Source organism: Thermobia domestica, chromosome 2 (genome assembly GCF_964235325.1).
Source record: "Thermobia domestica chromosome 2, izTheDome1.hap1.1, whole genome shotgun sequence".
Classification (NCBI taxonomy): domain Eukaryota; kingdom Metazoa; phylum Arthropoda; class Insecta; order Zygentoma; family Lepismatidae; genus Thermobia; species Thermobia domestica.
Genome location: NC_137455.1, coordinates 382113439 through 382130718, shown reverse-complemented (window position 1 = coordinate 382130718; position 17280 = coordinate 382113439). Strand labels below are relative to the sequence as shown.

The 17280-nt window shown below is 34.4% G+C and overlaps 1 long non-coding RNA gene across 2 annotated transcripts in view; it reads left to right on the top strand.

Annotated features, from left to right (window-relative positions):
• The window catches only part of LOC145678875 (uncharacterized), a 747802-nt gene that overhangs the window by 39245 nt on the left and 691277 nt on the right, over positions 1-17280 (top strand). The gene's annotated exons all lie outside the window — the stretch shown is intronic.

Here is a 17280-nt window from a genome sequence, read left to right as displayed (position 1 = left end):
GAGTTAAAATTTATTTGCATTTATCAATATATTAGCATTTCAAGGTAACCACAATTAAAATTGGTAATTTTATTATACACACACACACACACACACATATATATATATATATATATATATATATATATATATATATATATATATATATATATATATATATATATATATATATATATATATATATTTGCTTAATTTTATGAGCTTATTATGAAACACGATCTGTATATATTGTTTTAGTTTTGCCGCACATTCTGTTTTTATTTTATTTTATTTTTTTAATGAAATATTTGTTTCACAAAGATTTTGTGAATACATTGGCATTTATTAAAAGATGTTACTTTTCCGCGGTTTTTTAAATTATTATTATTCGGAAGTTATTGATTACCATATCAAAAATTTTGTAAGCTACATTATTATAGTATACTAAAAATATAATTTGCAAACAGTATAAATGAAGTATTAAAATTGAGATGATGTTCAAAGCGTATCCATCGACAGGTGTCTTTTTTTTTTTCTCCAGTTATTGATTATCAAGCGGAGATTGTCATTGGTCAATGATGGCACCGTGGGTGTGGCTCTTCCATAATGATGCTCCCTTCTTTGATCTGATAAAATAGAGTTCTTTTTTTTTTCACAACAAAAATGGATAATAAGTAAAATGATTACATATTATCTGTTTTGTTATGAAGATATTAACTAAGGAAATAATTAGCCAAAAATATTTATATACATACTGTATCGGTGCATTTCTCCCACCAAAAAAAAAAAAAAAAAAGTCTCAATTGTTAACAGAAACAAAGAAGAGAGGACCATCCGTAGCCATATTTCTGTTGGAATGCATTTTTTGTTGGGGTTTCACAGAACCATTGTAACTTTTAAATTCTGTTGACTTGAACAATAATAATGCCTCAAGATATGAAAATTTGAAATATAAATACTCCCAGGTAAATATTTATTTTGTTAAAAATAGAAACTCGAGGAAAATAACTTGGAATCTTCTAAACGTATTAAAAATACAAACAAGAATTTAAGGGATCATCCAAAAATAGATCGAAAGATTGCGATCTTGGAAAAGAATTTTAGGTATAATCCAAGAAATTCATCGAAAGGAAGAATGCCCATCAGGGGGGTACGGTGGGATGATCGCCCCCCCCCTTAGAGGAAATTGTACTTCAGAATATCGAAAGTCGAATAGAATTTTTACATTAGTTACAGCAAAATTTGAAACTATTTTTGAAACGTCCCTTATACTTGCCCCCCCCCCTTGGAAACCACAAAATGGGCTCCCTTGATCGAAAGACTGCGATATTGGCCAATAATTAGTTCTTGGATCAGGGGCTAGAAAATTTTTGAACGGTCCCTAAATCTCGTATTCTTTTACGGAATAAGCACATTGTACTGAGTTAAGTGATAGTTTGGGTTTGGGGGGGGGGTCTATGTAGTTTTCCAAATATAAGGCCTACAAGAAATTTTTTAATTGAATGAAATATATTGGATCCTCGATCAGGGGCCACAGAATTTTTGAACTGCCCCTAAGTTTTTGAAGTTTTTTTTTTTTTTTTTTTTTTTTTTTTTTTTGTAATAAGCACATAAGCACATCATACTAAGTTAAGTGATAGTATGGGTTTGGCTACACTGTAGTGCTCCAGATATAAAGAAGAGAGGATTAAGGGCGGAGACAAAGAAGTCTAAGCTCCGGAGCCCCTAGGCTCAGACGCCTCCAAAAATCCCTCTCTTTAATACTAAAATATAGCAATCAACTTATTATATTATAGGCTTCAGACCCATGCTAACTTTTTCACCGCTCGCTACGCTCGCGGTATCGCTAAGGTTGTCTTCTTCCACCAGCGTCTTCACGATACTTACTTTGTGAGAGAGTGAGCTATTTTGGGCTCCTATTACAAACCAAATTATTAGCTTGTGAGTCCTCGGTGTTGCGATAAGCCTATGAGGCTGTAGAAGGCAGCAAAGAAAATTTATGCGCTGGAATTATTCATAACGTAGGGTCCAATTGAAATAGTCAGCTCCAGGGCCCTAAAGTCTGATCCGCCCTTGGATATAAAGCGTACAATAAAATGTTTGATTGATCTTTTGATCCAAATACCTGAAAGCCTTAATTGTTATAAAATAGACAACAGATGACTGTTCATATTTGTATTCTTTTCGCTATGACTTTCTCATTTGTATTTCAAAGATTTTATAATATATTAACCCTGTTCATTTCAAGCAGTAATATTAATAATATTTTTTGATATAAAATTCTAATATGTCATTGACTTCTAATATATAGTGTTTTCCTTTCTTAAATTCCTGGAAATAACTTATAACTTTCTCGATAATTTAGAATGTTTTTTCTACTGCCCAGATGCGTTTTTCAGACTATCTTCGATAAATTATAAGCAGTATCATATACGTAAAAATAATTTCATGAAGAAATTACGATATTCTTATCCTACAATCAAGTGTCCAATATATTATTTATTTTATTTATTTATTGTATATTGAACACAACAGGTGCATACCCATTGACATTGTTTAGAAGTATATATAAATGATTACATTACATAATATTTGTTCTACATGCTAAACTGTGTAGTCAAAGTTTTTTTTTTTTAAATTACATCAAATGTATCTATCGTAGGTCATTTTATTTGAACATTCTCCTAATAGGCGATATACTTAATGCATTAGTACGCTATGCTGCTTCATGAATGTTTGTAGCCGTGAGCGCTTTTTCCTGTTCGGAACATGAAGGGACATTTCGGACAATAATACTGGCAAATCTATCTCATTATGTGTAAGTTTATGTAGAAAACACAGAAGAAAATTAAATCTTCTTGCTTGAAGAGAACACATTGAACAGCTTGGTAAGAGATCAAGATATTTTTTCATATCGAGGATAGATTCCAGTGTCTTTATATGTTAAATAGCCTACAAACTTTGATTAAATTGCTTCCAATTGGTGTGTATATTTTTGCGCACTAGGATTCCATATTATGGAAGCGTATTCCAGTTTGGTACGTACATATGCAACATATGTGCAACATGTAGAATTTTAAGAACCTTAGTATTGTTGAATTCACTTCCAAGTCTCATTGCAAATCCGAGATTTCTGTAAGCCTCATTTGCAATGTAGACTTAGGTGAATAGCAAACGAGAGATTTGATGTTATTGATTTTAAACTAACGTTATCGATATTCACAATTTGTATCAATAAATTATATAATTTATGTTCCTTCGACAATTTAAAGAGCTCTCGCGATTCATTTTACTAACCCCGGCGGGAGCTCACGTGGTTCGGATTCCACGTTAATCAGTAGGTCCACGTCTCATATAGCCTCGCTGCTGAAAGGGACGCTAAACTAAAATCAACTCAACTCAACTCATTTTACTAACGTTTATTAATGATCCGTCTCCTGTTGCCTAAAGGGCATAAACGTGGGACGTTAAAATAAAATAAAAATCACAATTTAAAGATAAATAACATCGTTTTGTTTTCATTTTTTTAAAAAATTAATTTAATATAAATTCAGTGTGATTAATAAGCATCACATGCTAGACACACACATATATCCGTAGCTACCGGTTGGTCCAAAGGGTTTAGCCCTTTGCGACAACCACCAGCTCCCTTGAAATTTTCAGTTCATTGATATGACGTATATATGAATGTAAGATGAATTCAAGTTAACCCTCCCCCCCAAAAATTATCTCGGTCTCCCCTGCCGTCGCCACTGTTTCCAATTCTTTATAACAATACCTGAATATGTCGAAGAAAATTAATAACATTGTTAATAGTTTAGTTCTGTATTTATTTATACCACTTGGCCGCGGTTGCTCAGTGATAGAGCGTTCACCTCTGGTGCTTCGGGACCCTAGTTCAATCCCAATTCGCGCCAAGTTAACTTTGTGGTGGACAAAAGCCGTGTGCGTGGGTTTTGTCGGGGTTCTCCTGTTTCCTCCCACTTTATTCATTTCACCATTCCATTCATTTCTCATTAACACCGTCTCCTTTAGCCTAACCGGCATAATCGTGGGACGTAAAACTTAGAGATTTCATTTCATATTTTTTTTTAATTTATACCACCTGCGAGGTTAATTTATTCTGAAGTAATTATTATTCACCAATAATAAATGGGAAAGAATGTTGGCCAGCGCCCAGATTCAAGTGTACTATCACGACATTAATTAGGTAGAACTAAAAGAAACCCCATTCAGTGTCAATGGCGTATTTAGAGGGTCCTAAGCCTTCCGAAATAAATTTGTTAGTTTTTCTCATTCCAAGATCAACAGTAATCCTTCTTACCATTTCTAAGAATTTCATTGACTTTCCATTTACTTATGCTCTTTGTTCAGAAATAATATTGTATTTGACAAATTTCAGTCCATGTAAGAACTACGTTCCTTTTTTTCTTTCTTTCGTCCATTCTACTCTTCTGTTTCTTTTTCTTAGTTGTTACTTTCTTTCGTTTCTCTTATCATCAGGGATGTAATGGAGGGTATACGAGGGTATACGGCGTATACCCACCTCTAATTTTTGGAAACTATCGTATAGCCACCTAAAATTTAGGAAGTACGCGGGTATACGCTACATTCGATCCATAGTGTATGCACTTCATTGGAACACAAAACAACTGCTTTTCATGTACTGTATTTCAAAACAAAAATCTCACTAAACAGCTGTTCGTCCGATTGTTGCTGCGAATGGTATCTAAATTGTTTTAAAATGTTTGCGTTTTGTGAATATGGGAATCTAGTTTTTCGAGAATCCCTTTTATAATGAAAAACAGCAGTCTGAAACTGCAGCGTTTTTTTACTCAAAATGTCACATGTGATGTCCCTACCTTCTGAAAGCTGACTTCTGGTATTATAATAAAATAAAGCCGAGCTGTTTCCAAATATTTTTCTTGGAAACTCTTAGAAGCTCTTTTGTTTCTAAACATCAGTGGGAGATAGGTGAGGAGGAACGAGGGTAAGGTGTATGGCCTATATCCATGTGGTGACATTAAAGTTATTCTGTTTTGACATAGCAGTGACTAAAGTTTTCATACCCTCTTTGATCCAAATCCAAAGTCTGCCGATTAGATACAATTTGAGCAAGGCAATACGGGATAGAACAATTTCCTTTCTATTCGCGGCAGGAGGTTCGAAAAAAGAAAAATGTGGGCTTTACTTTAGTTCAAGGGTAAAGAGGAAATTAATATATTCGTGCCATGAAATCGTTGATCTGCACAAAAATAACAAAACATGTAACTTACTGTCGATCTAGTGTAAAGCATTCACCATCGTTCCCAATACCATCAACTATAACAGCGAACTTCGGATTAGTACTGCTCATTTGTAGTTGCAATTGACATCAAAGAAACCGGACATTGATTTCGATAAGTACTCAGCAGCTAATACTAGTAGTAGTTTTTCTGCAACCTACTGGGCAAAAAAGGGGTAAAAATAAACATTTTTCTTTGTTTCGTTTTAGTTCAGATAAATATTTGAAGAAAATTTGTTAAGAGTAGGGGCTAGAAAACAAAAGTTAGGAAGGTGTCTTGTAGCGTATGAGCTTGTCACAGCAATCTATGATCATTTCAGTACTACCGTCACTTCGAAAATATTTGATTAGTAGCGTGTAAACGTTCTTTTTGGATTGACGAATTAAGAGTCGCTTCACAAGATGTCCAAGAAATTGTTAGAATTAAAAAGGGAAAGACACAATAGCTGTGTGAATTCCGTTGGTGTAAATGTAAAAGCAAAGATATCGAGAAATAGCGAAGAAATTCCGCAGAACTTGTTAATTTGCCAGGTATTACTTCAGAGAAAGACGTAAGTATATTTATTTATTTATTCACATTATGGAGGTTTTTATGGCACCTCCGACTTGACGACGAAGATGTCAGAGGAATAACGTCCTTCGTTAACGGCATTGGAAAGAGACTACTTGAGGCCTATAAATTCTATTCCGACATTTGCCTGGTGCGAGTGAAGAAAAACCTTTCTTAGGATAGCTGATCTTCAAAGGCTTTTTCACACCATCTTGACCGATTTATAATTATTATTGGAATTTACATCTGTATGAACGGCTCTAGGTTTAAATTTTGCTGGAAACAGCTGTTCGAGTAATGATAGTTTTAAAAGATCGATAGCCAACCAGATCCTCACTGGTTTTTCCAAGCTTTTCTTTGACAGATTAAGTGAATGCTGGAATAGTACATCAGCTTATAAGTTCGGGTAACGCCCTTTAAAAGTCCTTTTGTCTGACAGTGTGCTCACAGTTTAATAATTTAATACGCAGTGATGAAATACCTTTCAATATCTGAGAAAATGTCTGATCACGGAAATTGTAATCTATCTATATTGCTTGTCAAATGCTAAGGAACAATGGCATTTTTCGGAATAACTTATAATAGACATTGCGGAAAGAAGTGAACGCAGTATATATGCAGTAGAGACAGTGTGGAATTAATTCTAATGGAAAGTGGTACAGATTCCGCCACATGGAGAAAGAAGAAAACGGAAAAAGAAAAGGCGCTCTTTGGAGCATGTCCAGACCCACGCAAAATGAGTCTTTCGAGCATGTCCCTTTGTTAGAGGGACACAGATATGAGTACCTCAGAAAGATGTGTGACCTCTTCGGACATCAATGCACATTTTGGATCTGTTATTCATGCTTTCCACTAAACTAGTGAGGAGTCCTTCTGGGATATTGTTCCATTCCCTTGCAAGGCGATTGTCAGTTCTTGTATGGTTCGGGGAGAGTTCGTTCGTTTCGAAATATGTCTGCCAAGGACATCCCAGGCATGCTCAGTAGGATTAAGATCCGGAGAGCATGTGGGCCATACGTGTAATATATTCACGTTCAATTGCGTCCCATACTTCAGCGGTCTTGCGTAGGTGCGCATTTACATAAACAGGAAGTCTGGACCTACCGCACCCCACAAAACTACGAATATGATTCAGGAGAATCTCTCTGCAATACCGCTGCGATATCCGGCTAACTCGCTCAAAGATGTGAAGCAGGGTTCTGCCATTGTGAATAACACCTGCCCACACCATCACACCTTGGCCTTAGCGATCACGTTCATGAACATTCTGTTGTGCATAACGTGTTCCCCATTCTCTGCACAGTTACTAATGGCAGAATCACTTGTCACAGTGAAACGGGGTTCGTCGGAGAACATCACTCTGGACCACTGTTGCTGATTCCAATTATTCCTGACACCACTGTATTCGTTCGCGACGATGACGTGGTTGAAGTGGGTGCATTTAACAGGCTTCCTTGCATATAAACCAATCTGATTTAAGCGCCGAGAAATTATTCTGGCAGATACATGTGTACCGGTAGCGGTTGCAAGATCTGCATCTATCTGACGCGGCGTGCGATGTCCGTTCCTCTTCGCCACTAGAGATACATATCGATCATCTTGAGGTGTGATCTTCCTTCGATGTCCATCGGCATGCTTACGCATCGCATTTCTACTTTCCGCACCCTTTTTCAATCGCGAGATGACACTTTTTGACACTCCCATGTCACCAGAGTAGTGATATTTTGGCCAGATTCCAGCCGTCCACTTGCATGTCCATGATCGTACGCACTCATATGTTGTCTTGAAGCCATGTTGCACTTAATTATTGCCCCACTACTCTAAATTACACAGAACAGAGTTCCACCACCTACGGCGCTATATAGGCCAAACACCTCACTGCATGCACTTTCGACTGAATACAAAACTTTCGTGCCCTGCATTTTATACAGATAACGGGTCCTGCTCAACTACGTCCTCTGCATTGTATTTGACTGTAATTGGTTGCCTGGAATGTTACGTGGCAAAAAACAGTTGTTTCTTAGTATTTTGTCAAGCAGTGTAGAAGAGCTAGACTTGCGGGATTTCTTACTTGCTTCCTCGGATTTATTTTATTTAAATTAAAAATTCACATTTGAATTTAAAAATTTGAAAAGCTCCCACTTTTTAGTTTACAACTTTTATTTCTTTTAAGAAATATTATTTAACAATCACCAACCATTTTATACTGGATAGTTAACAACAATAACAATGTAAAGCATTTAGGAAGGTATCGGCCAAGGCCTGTTTAGTAGGTACCACACGTGTGTTGTCAGGAAATACCAGGTGCAAGGGTTTGGGGAAAGTAAATACAAAATTTCACAAATTAAGTCAAGATCTCATAGATAATTGTGGATTGAATGGGTCAAGGTTTAATAAAATCTTGCGTAATTTCCCGACTATTTTGAATGTGGTATGTTTCGAAACTACAAATATAGTTTCCTCTGAAATTCACCATACCGCTTCTTCAAACACTATTAGTCTTTACGCTATTTATGCTCGAAGTTCAATTTTCTGCACTTTCCCGCGTCCATAGCTCAGATATATGGTGTTTCAAAAAAACACCGACAACGTTTCGGAGGTGATTCCTGACACCAAGACAAAAAATATAGACCAATCTGGGTACACAAATGCTTCCTTTCGGAGTTATGGGCTGTCGAAAACATGGAAAAATGAACTTTAAAGGTTTATAGCTCCAATACTATGGGATCTACTGTAGTCGGGTAAAAACTTTACTTAGGAATTAATATGTGGCCTATCCAAAAATCCACGTTTCAGAATCCTAAGGTACTCACGCAACAATTTTTATAGAGGCAGTTTGGCCACCATCATATAATTTGAAGTACTCACCAACTACCTATATAAAAATTGTTGCAGAAGTGCCACATGGTTTTGAAACATGGATATTTGGATAGGGCACACACTAGTTACTAAATAAAGTCTTGACCCAACTACGGTAGGTCTCATAGTTTTGGAGCTATGGATCTTTAAAGTTCATTTTTTCATATATATATATATATATATATATATATATATATATATATATGTGTGTGTGTGTGTGTGTGTGTGTGTGTTGGAGCGTATACCCACCTAAAAAATTAGCATTACATCACTGCTTATCATACTTTCGACTGTTGTTAGTTTGATTCAAGTCGGCCGTCGTCAGTAACACGAAAACTAAGAGAAACTTGCCACACCAACTTGCACTAATATCAACATAACGCTACTGTAGTTATTATAGCAAAGGAATATTTACATCGTTTAGTTATAAAGAAAGGTAAACGTTTGAATTAAAGAAAAGCAAGAGAGAGGGATAAAAAGTAGCCCGGGAAATTAGGTGGGCCAAGAGGATGCTTCCTTTTTCTTCTATGAATAGAAGAAAACGTTAGATTCGTTGCTAAATCTTTGAGTGTATTATATCACATAAGATTCACCAGTCTGCAATTGTTACCATTAAAACTTCAATTTTTTGCATAAATTAAAATATATTTAATTCTCAAACTCTGGTGGACAATTGCCCCTTGCTTCCCCCGTGTTGTGCATAGCTCCCCGGAACAAAATCCTAATACGGTACTGGTCAGCGAGAACGGAGCGGGTCTTCTTTTTCACTAAACGTCTTATTGTGAAGCAGAAGAAGCTAATTTGAATGTATTCGTTTACAAAAGTAAAAAGTATCTCAATACTGTATTTTAAAAATTGCTACATTCTAAAATAATTTATTTCTAAAATAAAGAAAATTATAAATTCTCAAAATATTTTAATGAATTTCTTCTTTCCATCTATCTAATCTGACAGTGAAAAATACCTACTTTAAATATACACTAAAATGCAGTAAATACAATATTATTATTTTTAGACTAACCAGACTGCTCCAGATTTTGTTCATTATTCAGAAGTCCATTAATTCTAGGGATGAGTATACTGGAAAATTAACCAATATACACTGAACTCTTGCCATTTCTTGCTCAGCGGGTGCCGTATTACCAAAACTGCCGTATTACTGAGAGTGCTTAAAATTTTTGTAGTTACATTACAAGCTATGTTGTATTCAGGAACAATGATTTTCTGAGATCTTTTTAATCTAAGATCCCCAATCTCTTGCACAGAACAATCGTTACACATTTCCTGTTGAATGGTATGACTTCCCAACAATCACTTTTCTAAGCTTCAAAAACTTAGCCACCAAAGACCAACATACGAAATTAATTACAATTTCACACAATTTTTGACTTAAGGTCACAACAGTATTTAAAGAGAATGATGTAAAAGAGAAAAGAAACAATTTTGATAATCGGATAGGCAAAGGACGAAGGACTGCTATTTTATAATTACTCTTTCATCTACCTCGCAATATTTCCAGTCAAAAAATCTTTAAGTTTTACGTCCCACGGTTATGTCGGATAGGCTAAAGGAGACGATGCTGATGAGATGTGAACGAAATGGTGGAATGAAGAAAGTGGGAGGAAACAGGAGAACCCCGAGAAAACCCACTCACACGGTGTTTGTCCACCACAAAGCTCACTTGGAGCGAAATGGAATCGAACCAAGGACCCCATGCACCAGAGGTGAATGCTCTATCACTGATCCACCACGCCCCCCCGCCCCCATTTCTTATCAAGAATAAAATAAAATCAATTTGCTAATTGTTTAATGTTGCTTTCAAAATTTGCAGGCCTACAATAAATATTAGATGTTGGAAAACTATTTTTACAAAATATTTTGAGCACCTCTTTAGAAAAATGTTCTTTGTCCATAAGAAAAATATTGAAACTGAGATATTGCATTGCTTAATATCTCTAGTATTTCTTCACAGCGTATTCCATATAGGAAAACTCATTATATTTAGAGAAAATTAAATTTATACTTCCTTCAGATTGTCTTTAAAACAAATAAACAAAAACATATTTCTACTCTTTTTGTCGGTTTTTTTAAACATTTTTAGCAATAGACAAAAAAAGGGGCATTTTTGATGCATATGACTGCATGTCTATTTAATCTGTTACACTTAACTTTCCCATGCTTTTATTTACATGTTTTGTATAACTTGTCAATACAATATAGGGCTTATAGTCAAGATCAGAATTTCAAAATTACTTTTCTGAGTATTTACTTACATCTAGTACCGGCTCTATAGAGAAGTTACATCAGCAGAAAAATAATAAACAAATAAGTAATAAAATAAAAATTGTCATTACAAGCTAAGAGAAGAAAGCCTTCCTAGTGTACAATCAGCGACAAACGTTTTTTTTTCCGTTTGGTAAAATTTATTTTGCGAATACTGGTGGTATGTCTGGAACGTCCAGAAAATTGCATTCTTTTTAATTTACTGAAAACTGTACTCAAATTGTCCTTCCATTCGGAAGTTATTTACGAAACAAATTTCATCAAACGGAAAGAAGTTTTGTCGCTGACTGTACAGCGTTAGTATAGTTGGAACGTACAGAAAATTAAATTCTTTTTAATTTACTGAAAACTGTACTCAAATTGTCCTTCCATTCTGAAGTTATTTAAGAAACAAATTTCTTCAAACGGAAAGAAGTTTTGTCGCTGACTGTACTATTGATTTTTGCATGCAATGTTTTTTGAAGATTTGTAAAACTTTTAGCTTATAATACAGACTAAATTTACAGTTTTACGGATATGATTTCCCTCAAGAGTCGCCACTGCTTACTTCGAAGCTTAACAAGCGACTTATAGGATGTGTTAGCAAATGCATGTATTTGCATGTTAAGAATTTTATTATTATTTTTTATACATTGTCTCTCAATCGTTGTCTGTTCAATTAAAAACGGTTTGTATTAGCTAAAAATGATCAATGACTAAACATTATTATTATTATTATTATTATTATTATTATTATTATTATTATTATTATTATTATTATTATTATTATTATTAATTAATTAATTAATTAATTAATTAATTAAGAAAATTCTTTACTTTACTGCTGATTGTAGTCCTCGAGTTACAAATTTAACTTAACAACGGCATACTGTCAGCATATTTGTCAGTTATTAATTATAATATTACATTCCATTGTTACAGTGTATTTATCCTCGATTGAAACACATTTTTAATTTGTGAACAAATTTTTTACAAATTTAAATTTTAAGAAAAGTATATTGATAAAGTATAAACAACTTTTTCAAAACGGAGTTGTGCGAAAGTTTCGATACTGTTTCAGTTTTCAAATTCGACACACATAGCTTGGCATCTATTCCGTATTATCGACAGATATAGTTTTTTTTTTTTTAAAAAAAAAACTATTTTTCCGCTTTTCGTTAGTTATTTTGTTATAAATTTAGATGTGTGCATTTTCCTTAGCTGGTAGGTAAGATATTAATGATTGATATCTGTATCATTAACAAAATGAAAAAATAAAATTTTTGAGTTTTACGTCCCGCGGTTATGCTAAAGGAGACGGTGATGATGAGAGATGAATGAAACAGTGGAATGAAGAAAGTGGGAGGAAACGGGAGAACCTCGAGAAAACCCACGCACACGGTGTTTGTCCACCACAAAATTCACTTGGCGGGAGCAGGGTTTGAACCCAAACACCAGAGATGAACGCTCTACCACTGAGGCACCGCGGCTCCGTATCATTAACAAGTATGTATATCAAGGACGTAATTTGGGGGAGTACAGGGGACATTGTCCTCTCTGTGTTTGAGAAACGCATGCTTTTTTTAATAAATAAATCGTATATTAATAACAAGCAATAAACGTGAAACTCTTTACGTCCTCCCCCTAGCAAAAGATACGATGACGCCACTGATTTATATAATCAAAACAGTGTGATATTTTAATGCTAAGTGGGTTTCTTGGTTATTTTGTTCTGAGAAACGCATGATAGTCCTACGAGTTCATGTTTTATTAGTTAGTGATAGTAAACATTTTCCCAATGAAAAGGAAAATATTGGGAAAATCCCTTCCAAATAATTTACTACGCAAAATCGGGGATCTATTTTCCTTTCAGAATAATGAATAACTTTGAAAGATTCTGAATAACTCTAATAAAAAAAATGGGAAACATTTCTATCTGTGAGTTACGCTATCGTTTGCCTCCCTGACGCTAATAAATAGCGCTATCTGTGTTATTTCTACAACGAAGTTCTTGAACAATTGCATAAACATGATTTGGAACAGTGTTCGTTAAGTTCCTTTAAGGAAGTTTCCCTCGACTAACGCAGAATTTTCCCTTTTATTACCAAATTTTCCCTAGTTTGTTGAGTGTCCAATTCCTGTGACAGAAGTTCTGTGATAAGGTTGATTTACTTATATTAAACGAAGCACCAAGTAAATTTGTTTTATTCATTTGTTTTGTTTTTTTTAACTTTTTCCGTCACTTTTTTAAACAAAAAATACACGCCAATACACCCACCCAACAATGGATGCAAATTTGCTACGGCAATTTCCCCTCTATTAGTCTATTCAGCATCAGAATTCAAGAACGTGAACTTATAGCTGACCCTCCTAATGAATATATTCCAATTAGTTACTTACGCAACATCTTCTAAGATGGTTTCAAATATACTCCATACTTTCTCAACATTAGAATCGAGAAGGTTAAAATTAGCTAACTTAAATTCTATAAATATTACATATAGACTTCTCATTGTGATCATACTTGATCTGCAACTTTCTGAAATTAGTTGAAGGGCCTAATTGAACAAGGATTTATACAGCTCCTCCGTAGAAATTGTTTTTAATACATTGTATAAAAGCTAGTTCCCTCTATTATGTGTGTTTTGAATTTCTTTGCTATAAAATATGAAAAAAAATAGTCTAACTTGCTAGCTAAAAATTTGTAGTCATGTATTGTTACTTTGACAGCCAGGGACATGGCTAAGGGGTGTGTCCTGGGGGTCCGAACCTTCCCCGAAATCAAGAGTTGTCTGTAAATTTAGTATAATTTTAAGGGTATTTTTTTTATAAATATTAATATAATTTACCTTAGTATTGAATTTGCACCCCTCCCATAATAATTTTTCGCCCATGCGCCTGATGACAGGTATGAAGAAAAAGAAGAATGGTGTCCCCCTGAGATTATATTTACTTTTTTAAAAAAAAATCTTCTACTGCATTTTATTTCTGACAAAGCTGTAAATGTGGGATACGCCTTTCTTTCATTAGGGCCTTCAATTAAGTATGTACAAATTGAATTAAAAAAACTTCTAATATAAAATCCTTACAAACCGGTAGCCAGCCCAAAAATTTAGGGGGGGCGCATGAAGTTAGGGGGGCCGATCCAACGATATTATATATCATCATCATATTATAGTTTATTTGCAAGCTCACCGTAAAACTTTTAGGGGGCCCAGCAAAAATTTAAGGGGGCCGACCCCCTAGACCCCCTGGATACGGGCCTGAATCCTTCCTTATACGTAAACTTAAGTGAAAAACTATTGTAATTTTTTAAAGATAAATAACACTGTACAATATTTATAGCCTTTAAGAGAAAAATGCCCAAAAGCGAGACATACCTAGTTAACAATCTTTTAATAGATAGATAAATGATATGGAGGAGTGGCAAATCCTCATGCGTAGTTTTTGAGAAAACAAATTTTGTTGTAAACCTAAAAATAGCTACTGCAGGACATCCATGCCACCTATTAAGATGGAACTAATACTGCACTATACCTTAGTCAAGCTTCAAATTACGAAAGTAGCAAGAAGACAGTCAGGGTCGGCCCTAGGAAATTTGCCGACTCTTGCAATGGCATCATTTCCAGCTCTTCCTTTCTCCAAAAAGGACAAATCTTCAGACCCAAAATTTTAAGTATGCTACTCCATCATAAACAACGAAAGGGAGGGATAGTGCACTTGCACTCAGAAAGACCTAAACACTACAAATACAATCTGCTTTTTTATAAATAATAATCTATTACGTTAGTGAAGGATAAAGCAAACATACCTACAGAGAAAAGATGGTAATCCTTTTTATAGAATTCAATATCGAGCTTCAATCTCAATATATCAATTTGCAATTCCATTGCAACTAGCTCTTTTATCTTCATTTCTTGATTTTCCTTCTACATCGGTTAAAAAATTAAAAAAATAAACTTGTTTCCACCTTCAATGATAAAAAACTTGTTTGTGACAAAGACAAGACTAGTTTTCATATGAAAACTGTGATAACTAAATAAATGGAACAGGTGTTCGCTACTGTTCGAGAATTGAGTTCTTGTATTTGACAACAACCAAGCAATTCATGCTGGATTTATTTGGGCATTTGTTTTTAGCACTGTTTGATGTGACCTTAAACTAATGCGACCTAAACATGACTTATGAATGTAGTATTAAAATAGGTCAGCTTAGTAAATTTAAGTTCAATCGTCATGAAGTCTGTTTCCAACAAGAAATATTTATTTTAAATAATACTCGTATAGTTATGACAGATTTTGTTGCCCCTCGAAACTTGCAAATGCACGTGTTGCACATATAGTAGAGCTAGCCCTGAATATAGTACACACTGAAAAGAAAGTATTTGACAGTTGACAAATTTTCTTTGGGCCAATAACTCGGAAACAAGTGAATTAATTTGGATCTTTTTGTTGTTGTTATCCTTAGAATAGTTATAACTTACCAACTTGCCAAAGTCAGTACTCTAATAGGTTAATTTATTGTTGATTTATTATGAAAAGAAATTTTGTCAACTGAAGAATACTTTCTTTTGTGACTGTACATAGTAGGTCTATATGGTTAATTAGATATAATATGCAGTTTTGCTTTTTCTTCTTCTTCTTTTTAATGTAATTAAAGTTGAGAGTTTTACTTATTGCAAGTTTTCTAGAATTCCTATGAGAAAACAATTTATTGTGAACAGAAAAAAGAAATTTGAAGTTTAGCATGCAACTGTTTTTGTGGTTCACCGAGTTATTTATCTTATAATAAATGTATTTTGTACAAGAGTGGTTTTCTACCTACTATATTGTGTCACTGATTTATTTTCAAATTGCAGAATATTTTCAGCACTAAATACACCAACTGAGAGTACATAATGTATGTTTTAGCATAACATTGGAATGCAGAGTGCAACTTGAACTAAACTTGGAGCATATATGATTTACAGTCAGCTAAAGATACTAGGGGTTATAAGGTACGTACCCCTAGCACCACCTAGAACTACCCTGGGGAGGAAATGTAATAAAAATGAAAACTACCTACATTAATGTCGAATTTATAGTTTTTGGGGTCACTGAGACCAATAGTGGTATTTTGTATACAGTCTTAGTTCAACCCATAGTGAAGGTAAATCTTCCTAAGTCCCTGCTAGGGGGGAAGAGGATGACATGTAAAAATAATAGAAAACATCCGACATTAGTGTCGAATCTGGAGTTTTTGGGGTTTCTGGTATGAATAGTGACATCTCCGATTACCTTTAAATACCAATTCAGTCTGCGTTTGCATCATTAGGGGGATAGTTTTTCCATGATCATTTCAATGACGTACCAAATTGCCTATCTTATTATTTAAAATCTCGAGTGCCCGTGGGGTCTCAGTGGGACAACCAGAACACTCTGATGCTCCTTCGGACATTTTCCTGTTCGTTTTCCATAGTTTAGAAGCACCATACATTTGATTTGAAATATACGATGTATATGCACATGTGTAATATAGTATAATGCCCTGTTGAGATCAAAGGTTATAACAAACGAAAGAGAGGAATGAAGAAAGTGGGAGGAAATGAAAGAACCCAAATAAACCCTAGAGAAACGCTGTTTGTCCATCCCAAAACCCACTTGGCACGAGGAAGAATCTTTAGTGACCCCACGCATTAGAAATCAGCACCATATCACTGAGACACCGTGCACTATGAAATTTTATAATGTTTATTTTAAATTACTCATTAAAGAAACATTTTAAGTAATTGAAATACATAAGATTTATTCATATTTCAAATCCAACTTTTTTTCGTTTTATTTACAGAGAGATTCCCTTATCTAATCATGTGAACACAAAACGAAAAGTTTGAGAAAATTTGGAAACACAAATTTGAAGATAGAAAGATGGAAACAGTATATTATAAGAGCACAAAAAACATTTAAAAAATATTATTTATCATTTTTTAAGCTTAGCCCTTTTAAGCACCAAGAAATCAGTTCAGAATGCTTCAAGAGCATTGCCAGAACGAACTTAAAAATAATAATTTTTTTGAAACCTTTATGAAATTATATATTTAATGTTTGAATTAATAATTTTTTTTTTTAATTGAGTGAATATTTGTATTGATCAACACACCAAAATGATCTATGTGTGACTTAGTGTTCCCGAGATACAACTCCTTAGATCCCCCAAAATCTGAACATGTTTGGCCAATATCTCGAGAACGGTAAGAGTGACTCGAAAAATTCCATCACTTCTTTCTGGAAGTTTTTGACGTTCCATCGAATGGAGGGCTTAAAATTCAAATATTCGCAAATAACAGACAGACAGGCACATAGAATTC